General features: G+C 46.2%; 1 protein-coding gene across 1 annotated transcript in view; it reads right to left on the bottom strand.

Annotated features, from left to right (window-relative positions):
• The window catches only part of JCAD (junctional cadherin 5 associated), a 66,523-nt gene extending 54,352 nt beyond the window's left edge, over window positions 1-12,171 (bottom strand). The window contains exon 1 of the mRNA XM_040591066.1: window positions 12,060-12,171. The gene's annotated coding sequence lies outside the window, so the exon portion shown is untranslated. The remainder of the gene's footprint in view (window positions 1-12,059) is intronic.
• Between the last annotated feature and the right edge of the window lie 4,051 nt (window positions 12,172-16,222).

Genomic DNA, 16,222 nt, shown 5'->3' with positions numbered 1-16,222 from the left:
TGCACTTAGTTAAGGGCAAATCTACCACCATTGCAAACTTCCCTTTGTAGGTGCTGGTCAATAGGAACAGTGACAGAGAGGCAGCTGCATTCTACCTTTAGCTTACACAAAAGCCTCACGTACCAGTGACCAACTTATCACCAACTCATAAAGAAGCCAGCAGGGTATGCATCCAGGGGAAGGCAGTGGGTGATGGAAAAGATTCATTACCCCTTTCCCCAGCATGGGAGAGGGGACATGCCTGTGACGGGCTACCTGAGCTGCAGGGTCCTGCACAGTATGGGAGTCCTGGGGCTTTAGGGCTCCAGGTGCTGGGAGAATATTCCTCCTGTAACATCCACAGGTGCATACAGCACACTGGGACACCCCATTCACTGACAGCCATGTAAGCAATGCAGTACGGGGATGTAGCCCCTAACAGCGGTGGCAGCTTGCAGGGTGCAGCGTTAGCATGCGTTGGTATTCATGGCTGGAGGCTAGAGCTGGGTCTGGATCCAGAGCTGGAGTGTTTCCAGTTCTCTTTTAAAAAATAACACCTTTCTTTCTGGCAGGTTCCCTGAATATGTTTCCTTCTGTGCACTGTCCTTTTTTATCATGTGTGTCTAGGAATTAGGAAACATTTACTCCAATGTGTGAAATCTCTCTGCACCTGTGGGACATGAACATATTGACTGTATTGGCTGTATTTCACATTGGTGTGTGTGCCACCAGATCAATGTTACTTCTGTACCCTTTTCCCATCTCCCCTCTGCATCTACCCACTTGTGCTACCTCAGGAGGAAATTACTATTATTTTTTTTTAACTTCTTTTCTCAATTAATCATCATTTTGTACTGAATACATTGAGGTAGGAGTGCCAATAATTATGCTTGTGCACAAACACAAATAGATATTTAAGGAGATGAGAACCAGGGACATTTTGTCTCTACGACATATGTTTTATTTATGTCTGTACTGCGTTGTTTTGGCAGCATTTGATTTAGTCTTGGGATGAAAACCCTGTCTTCTTGCAAACATGGAGAGCCTCACACATGCCTCTGACATTAAATAACTAATGCACACAGCGCATGGAAACATACATTTTAAGAAAACTGCCCAGATGCACCAGCAGCAGGGGGTACCAAAGTAACTAAAAAGGCAAAGAATTAAAATCTCATTGAAGGAATTCAGGAAAGGAGGTCCTGGTCAGGTGCCAAATGAGTAAACGTCAAACATGCAGTTGAGCCAGTGGCTCAGCATCAGGTTAGCCTCAAGTCAATGAGTTTTCAGCTGATAATGAACTTTGTGCATGGCCTTTGATGGGCTTCTGCATGGAAAACTGCCCCCTCAGCACGCCTGCCACCCGGCAGCAGCAGCGTGCAGCCGGCTGCACCCACGCGAAGGTTTCCAGCACGCATGGTGGCTGCCAGCTTAGTGAGGTCCATGCCCAAGGAGATTTTTCAGATGAGGTATCAAACAACAGGACCAGATCTTGTGCTGTATAAAACTGCTGGTAAGAGCGGCCTGTCTGTCCCTGCCTCCCCTGGAAGCGGGCTCAGCCCCAGCCCATGGGTTGCCCTGGCTGTGGCCTGCTGAAAGGGTGGGATAATCCTGCCGAAGCCCTTGGTGGGCTGCCCATTTCCACTCCTTCCAACTCGCTGGCTTCCAAAACAAATTCCTGTTGCAAAGACTCAGGCCCTTTCAACTCTGCATTCCTGCCTGTAACACGATCCCTTTTGAGGAGGTGGTGAACTGGTACAACTCGGTGAACTCAAAAGGAAAGAGATCCCAAATAATTGTTGGAAATGATTGGAAAGAAATATCTTGTAAAACAACATCCTGAACAAAACAGAGCTGAATGTTTCAGAAGCAGTTAGCTGTGAAATGGCGTGCTTTCAAAAGCACAGTGCCTTACCACGGGCAGGCAACGGAGGTGTGGGAATCAATGCCAACACCTTTCCCTTTCCTACGTGCAAAGCCCGTGAAACTGCTGCCTGCACCACAAGGCAGTTGTGTGAAGGTGCTACCACCACCTGTTTCACCAACAGTGTGAGAGATGCACCACTGCAGTCTCTAGCTACAGCCCAGGGAGTGAACGCTCCATCCTTTCTGCAGCAGAGGTTTGCTGACATCCACCTCGTTTGTCTGGGTTAAGCGGAGAAGGAAGAGGAGGCTCTGACTCCCAAAAGTTCACATTTACAGCTTCAGGAAGACAGTTTCTTTGCAAACACTTTACGTGGTTTTCTTCCTCCCGTTACCTCTACAGAAAGTTGAGCATCTTCAAAACTGCACTAGCCTCCCTTAGGGAAACTTGTTTTCAGAGCCCTTCTCGACCCGATTTGGAGCAGGGACATCAAAGCCAAGGCAAATCTGGTCCCCTGTTAACTTGGATCCATTTGGAGCTGGGCTGGGAAGCTGGAGCTTGCCCGGGTGTTCACAGTCTTTCGAAATATTTACTTATCTGACTGACAAGAGAGTTATTTAATAAGTTATGATGTCTGCAGTTCAGTGTAAACAATTTACAGTGTCATGATTGATGCTGGGCCCTGTTTGGAGAGAGGCAAGACTGATTGTATATACTGGGCTTCGTTTTGGAGAGTTCAGGTCCAGCACTGGGCAGTAATATACTTAATAAATAACAACAGTTAATCATATGGACTCACACTGTTTCAGTGCTCATGGAGTCACACAAACATGGCTGAATTAAATCAATGCTTCTTTGAGCTTACCTTGGCCGTGCAAACGGCAGGGACCTCTGCAGGGGTGCCCTGTACAGTGGTCACAGTGCCTGGTTCTGCTCTTGTCCCGTGCCTGTCCTGTCCACAGCCCTCCAGCACTTACTGGGCAGAAGGCAATGGCTGGCTTTGTGGGTAGGACAGCCAGTGCAGATGTGGGGCATCACGCTTCAAGCCTCTTCTCCAAATCTGGGAGGATGGAGGTTGGGAAGGCAGTCTCACCACGTCCAGGAGGCAGCTCCAGCCCCTGCATGAGTAAAGTGAAATGAGTGGCCTTGCTTCTTCTGGCACAGCTTCAGGTCACGGTACATGGGTGGGTTTCCTCAGTCTTTCCCTTTTCAGTGTCTTCTCTCAGGACTCCAGGGGCTTCCAGGAGGAGATGGGATTTCTGCTGCAGTGCTTTGGGTGACATCACCAAAGCCCTTTTTCTGGGTGAATACTTTCCACTACAGGTGTGCAAGATCACAACAAAAGCCTGTTCCTTGGTGGAAGAGTGTTCCCACCTCCAGTGGAAGGACACAGGAGTGTGATTGCTATGGTTCATGGGTGCACGCAGCCCAACTGGTGAGCCATAGCTACCGCTGATAAGCACAAGCCCCCATGAGACGCCAAAGCAGATAAGAGAGGGCACAGATTAATGTCAAACTGAGAGAAGTCAGCGGTCCTGTTGTTCTGTTCAAACTGGAAACAAGTTATTTCAGCTCTGAACCATCAAAATATTTTGTTCCTGGAATTAAGTGACCTGGACATGTCTGCTGAAACAGCATTTTCAGGACCATGCAGCTCCCTCAAATTTTCTGCAATTTGACTTTCTGACCCGATTGTGTACAAAGACAAAGGTACATCATTCAGAAGTTCCCATGAAATGGAAATGTTGGGCCAAGTGCAGCCATGTACAATGCAGGAGCTATGCAAAAGCTACAGCTGAAAGGCAAAAGCTTGGAAGGAGAGGAAGAAAGAACCCTTCCTTGCTACCAAGCAGCTGTTCAGATTGACTAGTAGAGGCAAGAAATTAAAAAAAATATATTTAAGAACTTCATTCTGGAAATACTCTTTCAGACACATTCACTGTCAAAGGTCTACTCCAGATGCTGTGAGTGAAGAATGGGAGGAAATTAAAAGGAAGGAATTGACCCTAACACTGACACAAGAGGACTGAGTGGATGCGAGCTGGATAAAGGCTCCATATACCCATGCAGCAAAAAATGTGCTTCCTCTGAACAGAGCAAAGTAATGAAGTATTGATTTGAAATTATTGAACGGTGATACTACATCTATGTTGCTGACGATGGCCTTGTCTGATGGAGAGAAAAGTACAAGGAGGTCTTTCCAGTTCAGACTGGAAAAAGGAAAAGGATGTCTGAGGCAGACTTTCCAAATATTGCATTCACCGTGGGAGGAAAGTAATACTCAATGCCCTCCTGATGTTCAAAACTGTTTCTGCAATAATCCTCAGCCACCAGAAAAGGCTAATTGATCCCCCAGGTTCACCAATAACATTTGCTCTCAAAAGGATCTATCTTTTCATGTAGTCAGTTGAAATCTGCACTCAGAACAAGAAGGATCTTGAGCAAAACGCAGCCTGCCTCTACCTCCCAAGGGACCATCCAGAGACACGCTGCATTTAGCAAAGCAAGTGAAGGTTTCAGGGGGACCTGAGGGACAGCAGGCTGATGGCACCACTCTCAGTCTCCATGGAAATATGCCTCGATGTAATTACTGGTAAAGAATAAAAGTGATTCAGAGAAGCTCTGGTACTTCCTCCCTGTTTAGCTCCCGTGATTAAACCCACACAGAGCCTAGAATGGGGAGATGAGCTTCAATTATAGCTAAGGAACAGCATAATGTATTATCTCCTTTGCGCTTACTGTAGCGGGTGAGTAATCTAATTTCTACCCAAACTCATGTTGACTATAGAGAGTTTGCCAGTGTCTGATTCATCAAGATGCTGGAATAATGTGGAATTAGAAATGCAGAAGAAGGCCTGTAGCTCTTTGCCCCTTATTCTTCAACACTGACAACTTTGGGCAAACTTTTTAACAGCTAGCATTAATACAGCCAATACTGTGGTGAAAATATGCCTTCAGCTAAAATTAAATACAAATAAATGGCCTGCTAAGTGAAGAGTTTGAATCCTCTCTTTCATGTACAATATAAAAATCTTTTTATTTTGGATGGTGAGTCTTTCTATAGATTTGTGGACTCCAACTGAATGGTACAGAGCTTCTTTTATGTGCCTTGAAGTTCTTTTGCTCAGAAAATGCCCAGAACTACAGGTTCTGAAGTTATAGTTTAAATACTATTGAAAGGTATCAGCAGCCTCCACTCCCTTGGCTGGCGAGAACTGCGGAGGGTTGGCATCCCTGTGTTTCCAGCCTCAGACATCGTATGTGGATAACAGTAGAAAGAGACAACTCTCAGAGCAGCTTTCCTGAAGCTTTTCTGGATGGAGCTTATTCCTGGAAGTTACAGGGTCATTGAGTTCCTGGGACAAAAACAATATGACTGCTGAAACTCTCCCCTGCGACTCTGGGAGCTGCTGGCACAATTTGAGGCTGGGTCTGTAAGCTCTGTGGAGCAGCCACCAGCTTTCTGAGCTGTGGGATCTGCAACCCTGGGAAGTAGGGTGCTGTCCCACAGCACAGCAGTGAGGCAAGAAAACAGTTCAAATAAATCTTAAAAACATGGATGGGGTCTTTTACGAAGGGCAGTTTTGTACAGCAATTTATAAAGAGCTGAAGGGGTGTTATTGTTTAAATAAATATTTAAGGGAGAATCCTCTCAACTTAAACACAGCGAGCTGTAGCATATGGAAAGCAGCAGCATTTGATTACACATATGTAAGAGGCCAAAGCAAACCATTAAGAACAAAAGCGGTGAAGAAGGAGAAAGTAATTTCATTTGATGGCTTCTCCAAGATACGTTATTGACATCGTCATTTCTGCCTGGTGCTAAAGTGCAGCAGGGGTACAAACCCTGGCAGTCCCGGCAGTGGATGTGCTGTGTGAGAAAGCCATTCTGCAAGCTCCACTGACATTTTGCCTGATGAGATGGCGGGGGGTAGAAGCATAGGGTTTAGCTCCACAAGCGATACCCTGCCTGGCAGCTAGCGACCCGACACGCAGCAGCAGGACTGTGTGCCCAAGGAGGAGGGCACAACGGTTCAACAGACACACAATCACAGCCTTGATACTAGAGAGTGGCACATTTCAACACGGGTTCACTTTAAAAGCCTGCTTGGTTTGGTTGAGGCTCAGGGATGACAACTCAGGTGAGAGTTTCTTGAGCCCTGTAGCTACAGAGCTGGAGTCACCTTGTGCGGTGAGCCTGGCACAGCCGGACCTCAGTGCCGTGCAGTCAGAGGTTTGGTACAAGGAGGTGCTTTCTGCCCTGCAGGTAGAAAATGCCAAGGGCATAAACATCCAGCCGGCAGTAGCAGAAAAGAAGAGAAAACAAGGTAAATTCACTGCTGGGGGACAAGACATCTGCAAAAAACCAAAAAAGTGAAAACATGCTAAAAGGCTGTAAGCAGTTAAAAAACCCTCAATGAGTTTGAGGTTATTAGGAACCTGTGTGTGTCATAAATCTAATACATAGAGTTGGACTGTGGGATTCACAAAGGTGTTATAAATGAATTGATAGACTTAGGGGACCCCATGACACTCGCCTCTGGGGAGGAAACTTGAATTTATGTCTTGGTAGGAGTTTTCCAAATGGTCTTCACCAGTGCAAAAGGCTGAAACATTCATTTTCATCACCCTGTGCTAGTCTGCTTCTTTTGAAAAAGGTAAGGCTTTTACCTTATCAGAAATGAGTTTTTCTTTTCTGATACAACTGTGTATTCATTCCTTTTCTGAATTTAAGTCACAAGCCAACAGACCACCAAACAAATCACTTTTCCAAAGTGTCCTTAAAATTGGAGGATTCTGTAAAGGTGACACATATTTCATGGACACATCTGAAGACACGGCAGATTCCCTGTAAGAAGTAGGACATTATTTATACAGGAGAACACTGTTCGGATTATCAAGATGGCTGCTACAAGAGTACTCATCCATGGCTGTATCTTGGCAGGAGACAAAATCTGTGCACCCGTTTATGAAAAAAAATCCTTTGATGTTTCACGCCCCATCACATGTCACTGGACAGCAGAATAACACGAAGATAAATTTACATCTGGGGTGCAACCATGGGAAGGCAGTAAGCGTCTGTTAGTGTTGGGATCAATCTAGTTCTCTCCAGGCACAGGATTTGAGGACCTCAGTGTCACTGTACAACCAACCACTTTTAGAAACCCAAGACCCTGGCATGGCTCAGGACAGAAAACCTGGCCCACACAATCTGTGGAGACATGGGGATCTGCAGAGTAGGTCAAAGCAGATCATTTGGAAAAAAAGCATTAATTTCCAAAACAAAATAATTCTTGATTCATGACTATTTGGAAACAAATGAGAAATAGGAATTACACAAAAGCTCCATTTTGTTCATTGAGAAACTGCAGAATTAATCGCATGTGCTTTAGTTTCCAGCAAAGGCTAAGTCCCAAGGCACCAGTGTTGTGATTGTTGAACTGGGCATGTCACACATACTGGTTTAATTCAGACCAAAACTGCAGGGAGACCATGATGGAATATAGCCAGTAGCTGGCTGGGAATAGAGGTGGGGTAGGAGCAAGGTCTGGGTATCAAGCAGGTCAAGCTATTAAAAAAGCAATGAAGATTTTGGTTAACACTCATAAGATGATCTCACTCTTTCCCTGGGCTGTGTGCAGCAAAAGGAGCTGGTGGGACCAGCCAGGGTTGCAGATTAGGACACCAGCTCTTCCAGAGCTGTTCAAGAAACCTTTTTCACAGACCTGACTGCTTCATTCATGATGTTGCTTGTAAACATCACATCGAAGTTGTAACACCAACAGCTTCCCAGATATATTTCTTTTGTGATAACTTCCACAAGGACATCCCCAATAAGGATCTCTGGTCCTTTGACTGTAAGTCTCCACTTCACCCATCTGCTCTCATCCAGCACCAAAGTTTAGGGCCCTGTTTGCCACAGTGTCCATACACGTACTTTCTTCTCTTTTTTCCATGACACTCAGAGCAGAAGCCCATAAGCATCCACCACTCCTTTTCCTTTTCTGTTTCATTTCTTCTGCAACCCCCTGCTTAAGACTCCTTCTTGTGACGTCTTTGACAAAGGCGAGGATGCCCGTTTGCAGCAAGCCCTGCCTGCAGTCCTGGCCCACACTGTCTCACAGCTTCTTAGAACTCCTTCATCTCTCAGTAGCTGTCTGTAAGCAGCTCTGGTCTTCTCACATTGTCAGCTCCTGTTCTTCTGGCCTTTGCTTCTACACTGTCTACAGCTGAGCTCTGGGGTGTGCATGAGGCTCCCAGGAGCTGATGGAGATGATGACACTCTATTGCCTAGATTTGTGGGAGAGGCTGTACAGGGTGCTTCGTAACCCATGGCCATAAAAGAAGTGAAGGAAACCACCTCTCCCTGCCACGTCAGCAGGGGCAGAAACAAGCAGCCTGCAGCTCCCCATCTTGCAATGTGGCAATCACGTCAAGTGGCAAAACGGAAACACTGAGATTTCACCATCTGTCTGCAAATGCTGCATATATATTGCATACAAAAATAGGCTCTAAGAAAACTGCTAAGACTGAAAAACCCATGAGGCAAGAGATGCCAGAATTAGGCCTCCCTTGTGCTATGTGTTATGATACACTTGCTAATTAAATGATCACACAGTCCTTTGCCAGAGGTATCAGCTTTATCCTATGGTACAGGATGGACTGTCTTCACTGGAGAAGATGTAGAATTTTGTTTCATCTTCAGTGTTCAGTGTGATCCTAGGCTTTATTTGCTACCCAAGTCCTCCTCTGAATAGAAATTACTGATTTTCTGAACACTGGCAAAGTTTACTGGGTGTTTCACAAGTGTCTCTGGTACCTATGTAAGGGGGTGTGGTGGTGCTTTAGCAGGGAAGAGACAGGCATGCAAGCAACCAGGCTGATCACATCAACCACCAGTTTGTCAGGTGTCTGGCTTGGTCACCCATCCCAGCTGTCCCCGTCAAAGCAGTGGGTCTTCCCTGCAGCAAGACCTATGCCCATACCCACCCTTGCAGGATTCACAGCACCACAGCACAGTGCTTCAAAGTCATGAGCTGAGACCAAGGGTGGTCAACAAATAGATATAGCTGGGGCTGGGGCTGTGCAAGGGTGTTCAGTATCAGGCGGTGCTGGACATCCTCAAGGCAGAGCTCCCGTTGGGTGCCACGCCAGGAGCATACTTCACTAACAGGGTCTTACGGCACATGCAGACAGCGGGGCAACCCCACAGCTGATGACTGCAGGCTAGGGAAAGCCTCAGAGAGACCCGCCATGAAAGACCATGCAGGGAGAGCGGGACTGAAGCCAGTTCTGCAAAGCAGCACTCATATCCCCTAAGAGGACCATGGATGGGGCAGCTCAGGTTTCATGTCAGGCTCTGGCATGTCTGGGCTCTCCCTATGGCTCACACTTTGACATACATCTCCCCACCCTGTTCCTGAACCTCCTGAGCCCCTGACTCCTCACTTGTACCATGTACTCCCCATCCTAGTCCCATGCTATCCTTCAGCTTTAGCATCTCAGTACCATACCTTCCCTTAGCCCAGCATCCCCAGGGCCCCTGGATGCCTCCTGGCTGTGCAGGGAAGGTGTCAAAAGCGGTGTTCCCTGCCTGCATTCCCATTGCCCCACCCCTCTGCCTTAAGCAGCATTACGAGGAAAGACCAGTTTCATCTTGCTCCTAGAAAGAGCAGAAGGGTAGTCCAGACCCTGCAAAGCTGTGGGGAGGCAGCAGGAGCAGCAGTAACTTGGTAGCACCAACTGTGTCCAGGAGCACTGGGGTCAGTACTGGGAGCTGCCAGGATGCTGGGCTGATCTCGCTCATGTGGGAAGGAAGCTCAGCAGATTTTGACTTCTCAGCCCTAGCACATCCCTAATAAGTTGCTATTTTTTCCCTTCAAAGTCTATCACTAAGCCAAACTGGAGGAGATTTACAAAGTAAAGAAAAAAAATAATACTGCAGTCCTAACACAAAGCTGCCAAATTTCAGATCTCTGCTCCAAAGCGCAGAGGGATAAGAACTACCCACAGAAAGGATCACCAGGTTCCCCCCTCCTGTTTCTTCCTTTCTTTTTTTTTCCAGTTGGACAACAATGCCTTTTTCCCTATGCTCATTCTTGGAAATGGCTGTAGAGTTTTGGCTGAAATTTTCCAGAAAAGAACTTAGCCCAAGGCAGACAATCAAGTTGGAAGAACTCAGTCTAAACGGTTCAAGCCTGGCAAAGTTATAAGCAACTGCAAATACAGTCTTATAGCAGGACACATATAAGCATATAAGTAAACTTAATCATAGGAGCTGCAAGCAATCCCACCTTTGATCTATTCAGAGTTATAATAGCTGATGATGCTGTTCCATTCAAGTGTGTCTTATCACGATTCAGATATGTCACTGGTAAAAAACTTTAACTCAGTCATCCCACTGAGGCTTCCCACACCCCTTCCTACTCAAAGAGCTCTTCCCATCTAACAACTGATCAAACAAAAAACCATAGTTCCCTCGCCTCCAGTATTTGCATGTGAGCTTCAGCTTCTTGGATAGAGGCAGCTGATGATAAAATGGGATTGCTCTCTGAACTAATGCATTCAAAATTAATAAAAGAAATAAAGCAACACACTCCTCTGGCAGGTTCCCATACATATTTTCCATAAAAGTTCATTTTTCCACAAGAACAAATTGTGAGTTTGTGGGGGATTTGCACTGAATCTTGATACAGAGCTTAGAATTCTTGGCACTGCTCGGGACATTAAAATGACATCAGCTCCACTTTCTATATTGAAATTTTATAGTTACTGCCTGACCACATTTCTTTGTTCTGCGCGTATTCTCTCTCCTCCGAGCTGCCTCTCTGCTACGGCGCACTGTACATGAGTATCATGAAAAACTGTGTTTGTGTTCCTTACAGCCCTGCTTGCCCTCCCTGCGCTGGGCACTCAAGTGATAAAGCTGCATTTCTTCCTCCAGGACAAAGCAGCATTGTTGGCTCAAGGGACGAGGGCACATTTGCTAGCCAAGAGGCTTCCCTGCAGCCTGACAGCTCTGCGCTGCGAGGGACCTGGCGTGCCAAGCAGGGTCCTCCTCTTCTCTGGAGGAGCAGAGGAGTGGAGTGCGTGCTAGCAAAGTGACACGGCTGTGGGACAGCGGGGACCAGGGGAGGCCAGTTACTGCAGGCAGGACACTGTGAAACCATCCTGTCTTACTCAGGGAAGGGAAGGGGAAGTGGAAAGAAGAGGAAAAGGAGCATCTCGGGGTGGGAGACAAGGCTTTCTCCAGCACTGGCAAGGTATCACCTGGAGCAGTGTTCATTCAGTGCTGTCTTGATGGAGGGACATTATAAGTGCTCCCCCCACCACACACCCCCTGCCCCATGCCTCGGGGGAGGGAGGGGCAGTGTATTTTTAAATTAAGCAAAAATCTGAGTAATGGTGTTTCTGTGTTATGCAGCAGCATGACCCGCTGTGTTTGAACACCATGGTGTGGGAGGACCGATCTGGTACTCGGGATCCCCTGTGAATCACAGCACGAGGAAAAGCAAGAGCATTGGGGCTGGGAGAGTTAACAGACTCCGGCACTGGGAGTACAGTTCCCTGGACATCAGCACAGACATCACGCTTGTTTCCTGGATTTCAAATAAAATAAGGATTCAAGGAAAAGATGATGCTTTCCTACATCCCCTGTGACTTGGAAAGCAATAAGAGCAAATAAAGGCAGTTAATTATCTGGCATGCCACATCGAAACATTTCTGAAAGCACCGCTCTGCCTTTACTGTAAGTCATGCTGGAACAGCATTAGCATATACTCTGTAAACAGACTCGGTGCCATCCTGCGGCACAGCCCCAGCCTCCCACACGGGGATTACAGCAGCTGGACAAACCCAGGAGGGACTGTACCTGAGAGTCAACAAAATGCCAGTTTTGCTTTCATCTGGCTTGACTGCAATAGTACTGGGTTTATTTCCTACATTGCCTACATGCTCAGCCTCTCTAATGTGTGACAGAGAATCACTGCTGTTTGCTCCTCTGTGCAAGATTATCATTTCATCATTTCACTGTCATACAGAAATAGCCACAAGACCAGATTAACAGTTAAAGATTGTGAAGCCATTTGCCAAACACTTCTTGCTCTATAAGCAACAATATTTTTACAATTGCATTTGCAACGGCATTTCTGAAATCACATTTATACACTCCTTTACAAGAACATGCAACCATATACAGAATGCAGAAAATCTTTACCTTGCATGCCCAGAGGAGAATGCCCGGTTTCCTCTCATGGATCAGAAGTAGGATGAAAAGCAAACCCAAGAGAGACCCTTGAACAGACTCATCTGCTGAGAGTTGTTTAAATCCCAAGCCTGCTCCCACTAGCAGCTCTAAGTTTGTGCTCTGAATAGAGGCTGTGTTATTTTAACCACAGGATTTCTAGTCATGGGGGAGGAGAGATGGATTAGGTACGTTTGCAATCTAATGCTTCACATTTACCTCAACTGAAACGAACTACTTTAAGCCTGATGTAAATAAGTACTGCTAAGATATAAATTTCAAGAGCCCGCTAACCAATTATGCTTAAACTAACAGACTAAATAACTGTGGAAAATTCCAGAGGAATAAGATAACATACTTTTGTGTTCTTTCCTAAATAAAAGGCATGTGTGGAATTTCATGCTAGATACTATGGCAAGTGAGGGGCAGCAGATGAATTGCGCAAACTAACCTATGTAAGGTGCCGTACCTTGTAAAACAATATTCCTAACACCTGTTAGCATGGATTTCAGCAGGCATCCTAGCAATCTGGGTTTTCATGGCTTGTAAAAAGTACAGATATGAAGGATTTGAATCTAATATTTCAAAAGACCAAATAAAGCTCTTTAAGGTAATAAGGCAAGATTTTAAAAGGCCACGAGGTCTGCAGTTCTGCAGGAGCACAGACATTAGCCCACTGAACAAATGCCATCTCCATCAGGGATGTAAGCTTAATACCCTCCCTGCCACTCATGGATTGCTATGGAGATTGTTAAATGCAGGCAAAATATTGTGCCCAGGACACCGGTTTGGGGTTTGTGTTGTTTAATCCAAACTCTGCCTTCATTTCCTAGTTTATGGCACTTTTGTGCCGCAGCTGCTGTGGTTGCAAAGCATGGCTACAGTCCAGGCTTCCAGAGCCACCTCACAGCTGACAGAAGAGAGATCTATTAACTTTCTGAGAGGTATGATTTGTAAATAAAACACATTCTTAAACTTTGGACTGAACCGAGGAAAACAATTTGGATGCAAAACACCAGAGGAAAGGGGACAAATTCCAATTTGTCTTTGACAGCAGAGGCTTCAGGAAGACAAGTTTAATTCCATTTTGAATAAAACCTGGCTCTATAAATAGCATTATCTTACACTTACATAACGCTCTTCATCCCAAAGCATTCCCGAGTGCTTTGCAGACATAATCATCCCATCTGAAAACCGCAGGCGGACCTCCCACCCTGGCACAGAGGACGGTGTCCTGCAGGAGAGGCAGTGGAGCATCCAGCCTCCAGCAGGAGCTGGCAGCTGGCTGGGGTGTCACAGCCTGTGCCTGGCTCCTGAGGTGCTGGCCGGGAGCACGGGGCGTTATCTTACCGGGTCACCCAGGTACAGAGTTTGTGGTGATGCACAGGACTGGTATCTGTAACTGCCAGCATGGTTAAAAGCCTGTTGCCCAGCTCAGCCCTCAGGTTCTCAGAATGGACTGGAGCATCTCCAGGGATGTTAGCCTGCTTCCCAGAGCTCAGGCTGAGCTCTCTGAGTTCCACCTGGATGCTTGGCTCAGTCTGACTCACCTGAGCTTGGGCTTTTGCTGGGTAGACCACTGGGATACCAAGCATCTGTGTCACGGGCAGGGATGTGCACCTGAGCTAGAAGCAGAATGTCCCCACACCTCCCACCATCGTGCCTCTGGCCCATCAACCAACTTTTCCTTCCACCACTTGAGCAGCTCACTCCACCCCAGCTGGCTTTCTTCAGCATTGCTGTAACTGCTGTAAGATGAACCCCACTGATGTTCCCCAGATACAGGTTCTACCTCATCCTTGTATGGGACGCCACAAGGACAGCAGGCATGGGAATGCTCCTGGGGCAGGGGCAGGTGTTGCTACAGCACTCCTGGGGGGTAGGGGTCCAGCTGGAAGACCCTAGGTCTCCTAGTTTGCAGAGATATTGGTATGACAAGCATCAGATCTGTGCACCAACATTGCAAGCTGCCAGACACGACTTTAGGAAGAAAACAACCTGTCTCCTTCTCTTGTGCTCCCTCCTTCACCTGGATGGAGGATCTTTGCATGCACAAAGGAAATTTCTGTGCTGCAGAGGGGTGTATTTTTCACTTTTGTTTAGCTGGCTTGATAGGAAACAGCAGGAGGAAGAGAGGCCAGCAGAAGCTGTGCTGCAGGTTGACCTGAAAAGTGCACATTTTCCCAGAGAAACTAAAAAAACCAACAAAACGGAAGGAGAGAAAGCAAAAATAATTTTGAATTAAGTGAAAGCATTTGAACGCATGGTTTGGGTTTCTAGTTTATCTCTCAGGTCACACTTTATCCAGTTTACAAAGAAACAGCAATTTAAAAACAAACATAAAAGGAACAAAGAGTTTGATTTCTAAAATGTCAAGGCAAGACATTTCAGCATTCCACATTGCTGCTATTTCTTTGGGATGCGGAGATAAGTAGTAACAGAGGGACGGATTTAGCATTCGTTTCCTTTCTCCTCCTAGACAAGTCAACAAATTGGACACAAATTTACAAACGGGTTCCTTCAAGTCTTCATTTTTTATCAAAAAGAAAATAAAGTTATTCTGTTGGAAGCCTTTGCCAGATTTAGGCTCCGGCACAGCAGCCGGCACTTGGAAGTTGAACACCTGCCTATTGATGAAGTTTGTTACTTTTCTTTTGTGCCTTGGGGCAGCTCAGACCTGCTCCCTGCCCGACATGTCCTCCTGCTGCAGTGCAGACCACAAACCTGCCCACTGCCTCTGAAACAAAGTCAGCTCTGCATAGTTTCCTAGAGCTCTTTCTCTCTTCATCCAACCCTAACATTAAGGATCTTAGCTGGAATGGCTGTTTCCCAAGCAACAAATTATTCTTGGTCTGTGAGAGGAACATTCGCTTTCAGCACCCTCTCTGTGATGCTGGATATTTCTCCACCATAATCATGCTGAGCTGAGGTCTGTAGGCTGTGGTGCTCCCCTGCCTTCCGCTAAAGCCTGCAGAATAAAACAAAGCCCATGCTAGGACTATTTAAGGATTCGATTTTGCATTTCAGTCAGCGCTTAGATAAATCGAGCAACAAATGAAAGGAAATGTGAAGCACAATGAACTGTACAATGAAGTACCATTTCGCAGCAGCAGCAACTCCCACACTGGCCTCTCCTTCCGAGATAATGGGACAAAGAATTCATAATAGACGTTGTTGATGGGAAATTACATGTTAAAGGAACCTGAATAGTTATCCATCTATTTTGCATGTTTTCTCCCTTTTTTATAACATCAACTGAGGGTTAGAGATAAAAAGTTTCTATTTCTTTTGAGTTAGGGAGCCACTCCTAGAAGTGATATTGCCAATCCCCACTGTTAGAAGATCTTCCATTAGGATCTACACAAAACCATGACTGATCTGGAGAATACAAGCTTTTGGGAAAAAAGCCCATTGGGAATTGTAGCAGACCACATTTTCACACTTTTGCTCTGCAGTTTTGACATCTGGTACTTAATTCTGTTGTAAAAGAAAGCAAATGTTTTCTTTAATCAAAGTACTCTAGGAACTGAGGCCCTGAACAAGCCCCTCTCAAAATCAAGTCCCATAAGACACAAAATTGTGGTAGTTGTTAAAAATCAAAAAAACGCAAGAAAGAATGTGAATTTAAGCTTATGTGTCTTTAATTATTTTCTTTTTGGACTGCAATGCTTGTTTCTGTTCTATTTACTTCTAATATTACGTCAACTGCAGCCATCGGTGAACATAAACCCCCAAATGACGTGGTGAGATAAACCCAAATGAGCTTACAGTTAATTGCAAATTAACCCAGGGAACTCCACCAAAGAGTTTCCCTTTAAATTAGGTGCGTGCAGCTCTCAGTGACAAGCCCAAAACAAAACAGGTGAGTGCCTGGTCTGTGGGATTCAGGCATTGTTGGCCATCACAGGAGAGGCGCTGGCAGCCATTGACCCTACGTGGGCATTGCTTCCCCTCTCCAAACCCAGCAGGTCTTCTCCCTACCATGAGGAAGTTGCAGCCAACCCAGCAAGAAGCACCTCCCAGTTAAAGGCATTACGACTCTGTCCCCCGTATGTGGGACACTGCTTGATGCAGGCAGCCCCAGGAACTCATGGAGAGGTGGCAGGTCCAGAGGACATGGAGCGAGCGTAACCTCC

The sequence above is a fragment of the Falco naumanni genome, chromosome 4 (genome assembly GCF_017639655.2).
Source record: "Falco naumanni isolate bFalNau1 chromosome 4, bFalNau1.pat, whole genome shotgun sequence".
Lineage (NCBI taxonomy): Eukaryota > Metazoa > Chordata > Aves > Falconiformes > Falconidae > Falco > Falco naumanni.
This window is presented reverse-complemented; position numbering and strand designations above follow the sequence as displayed.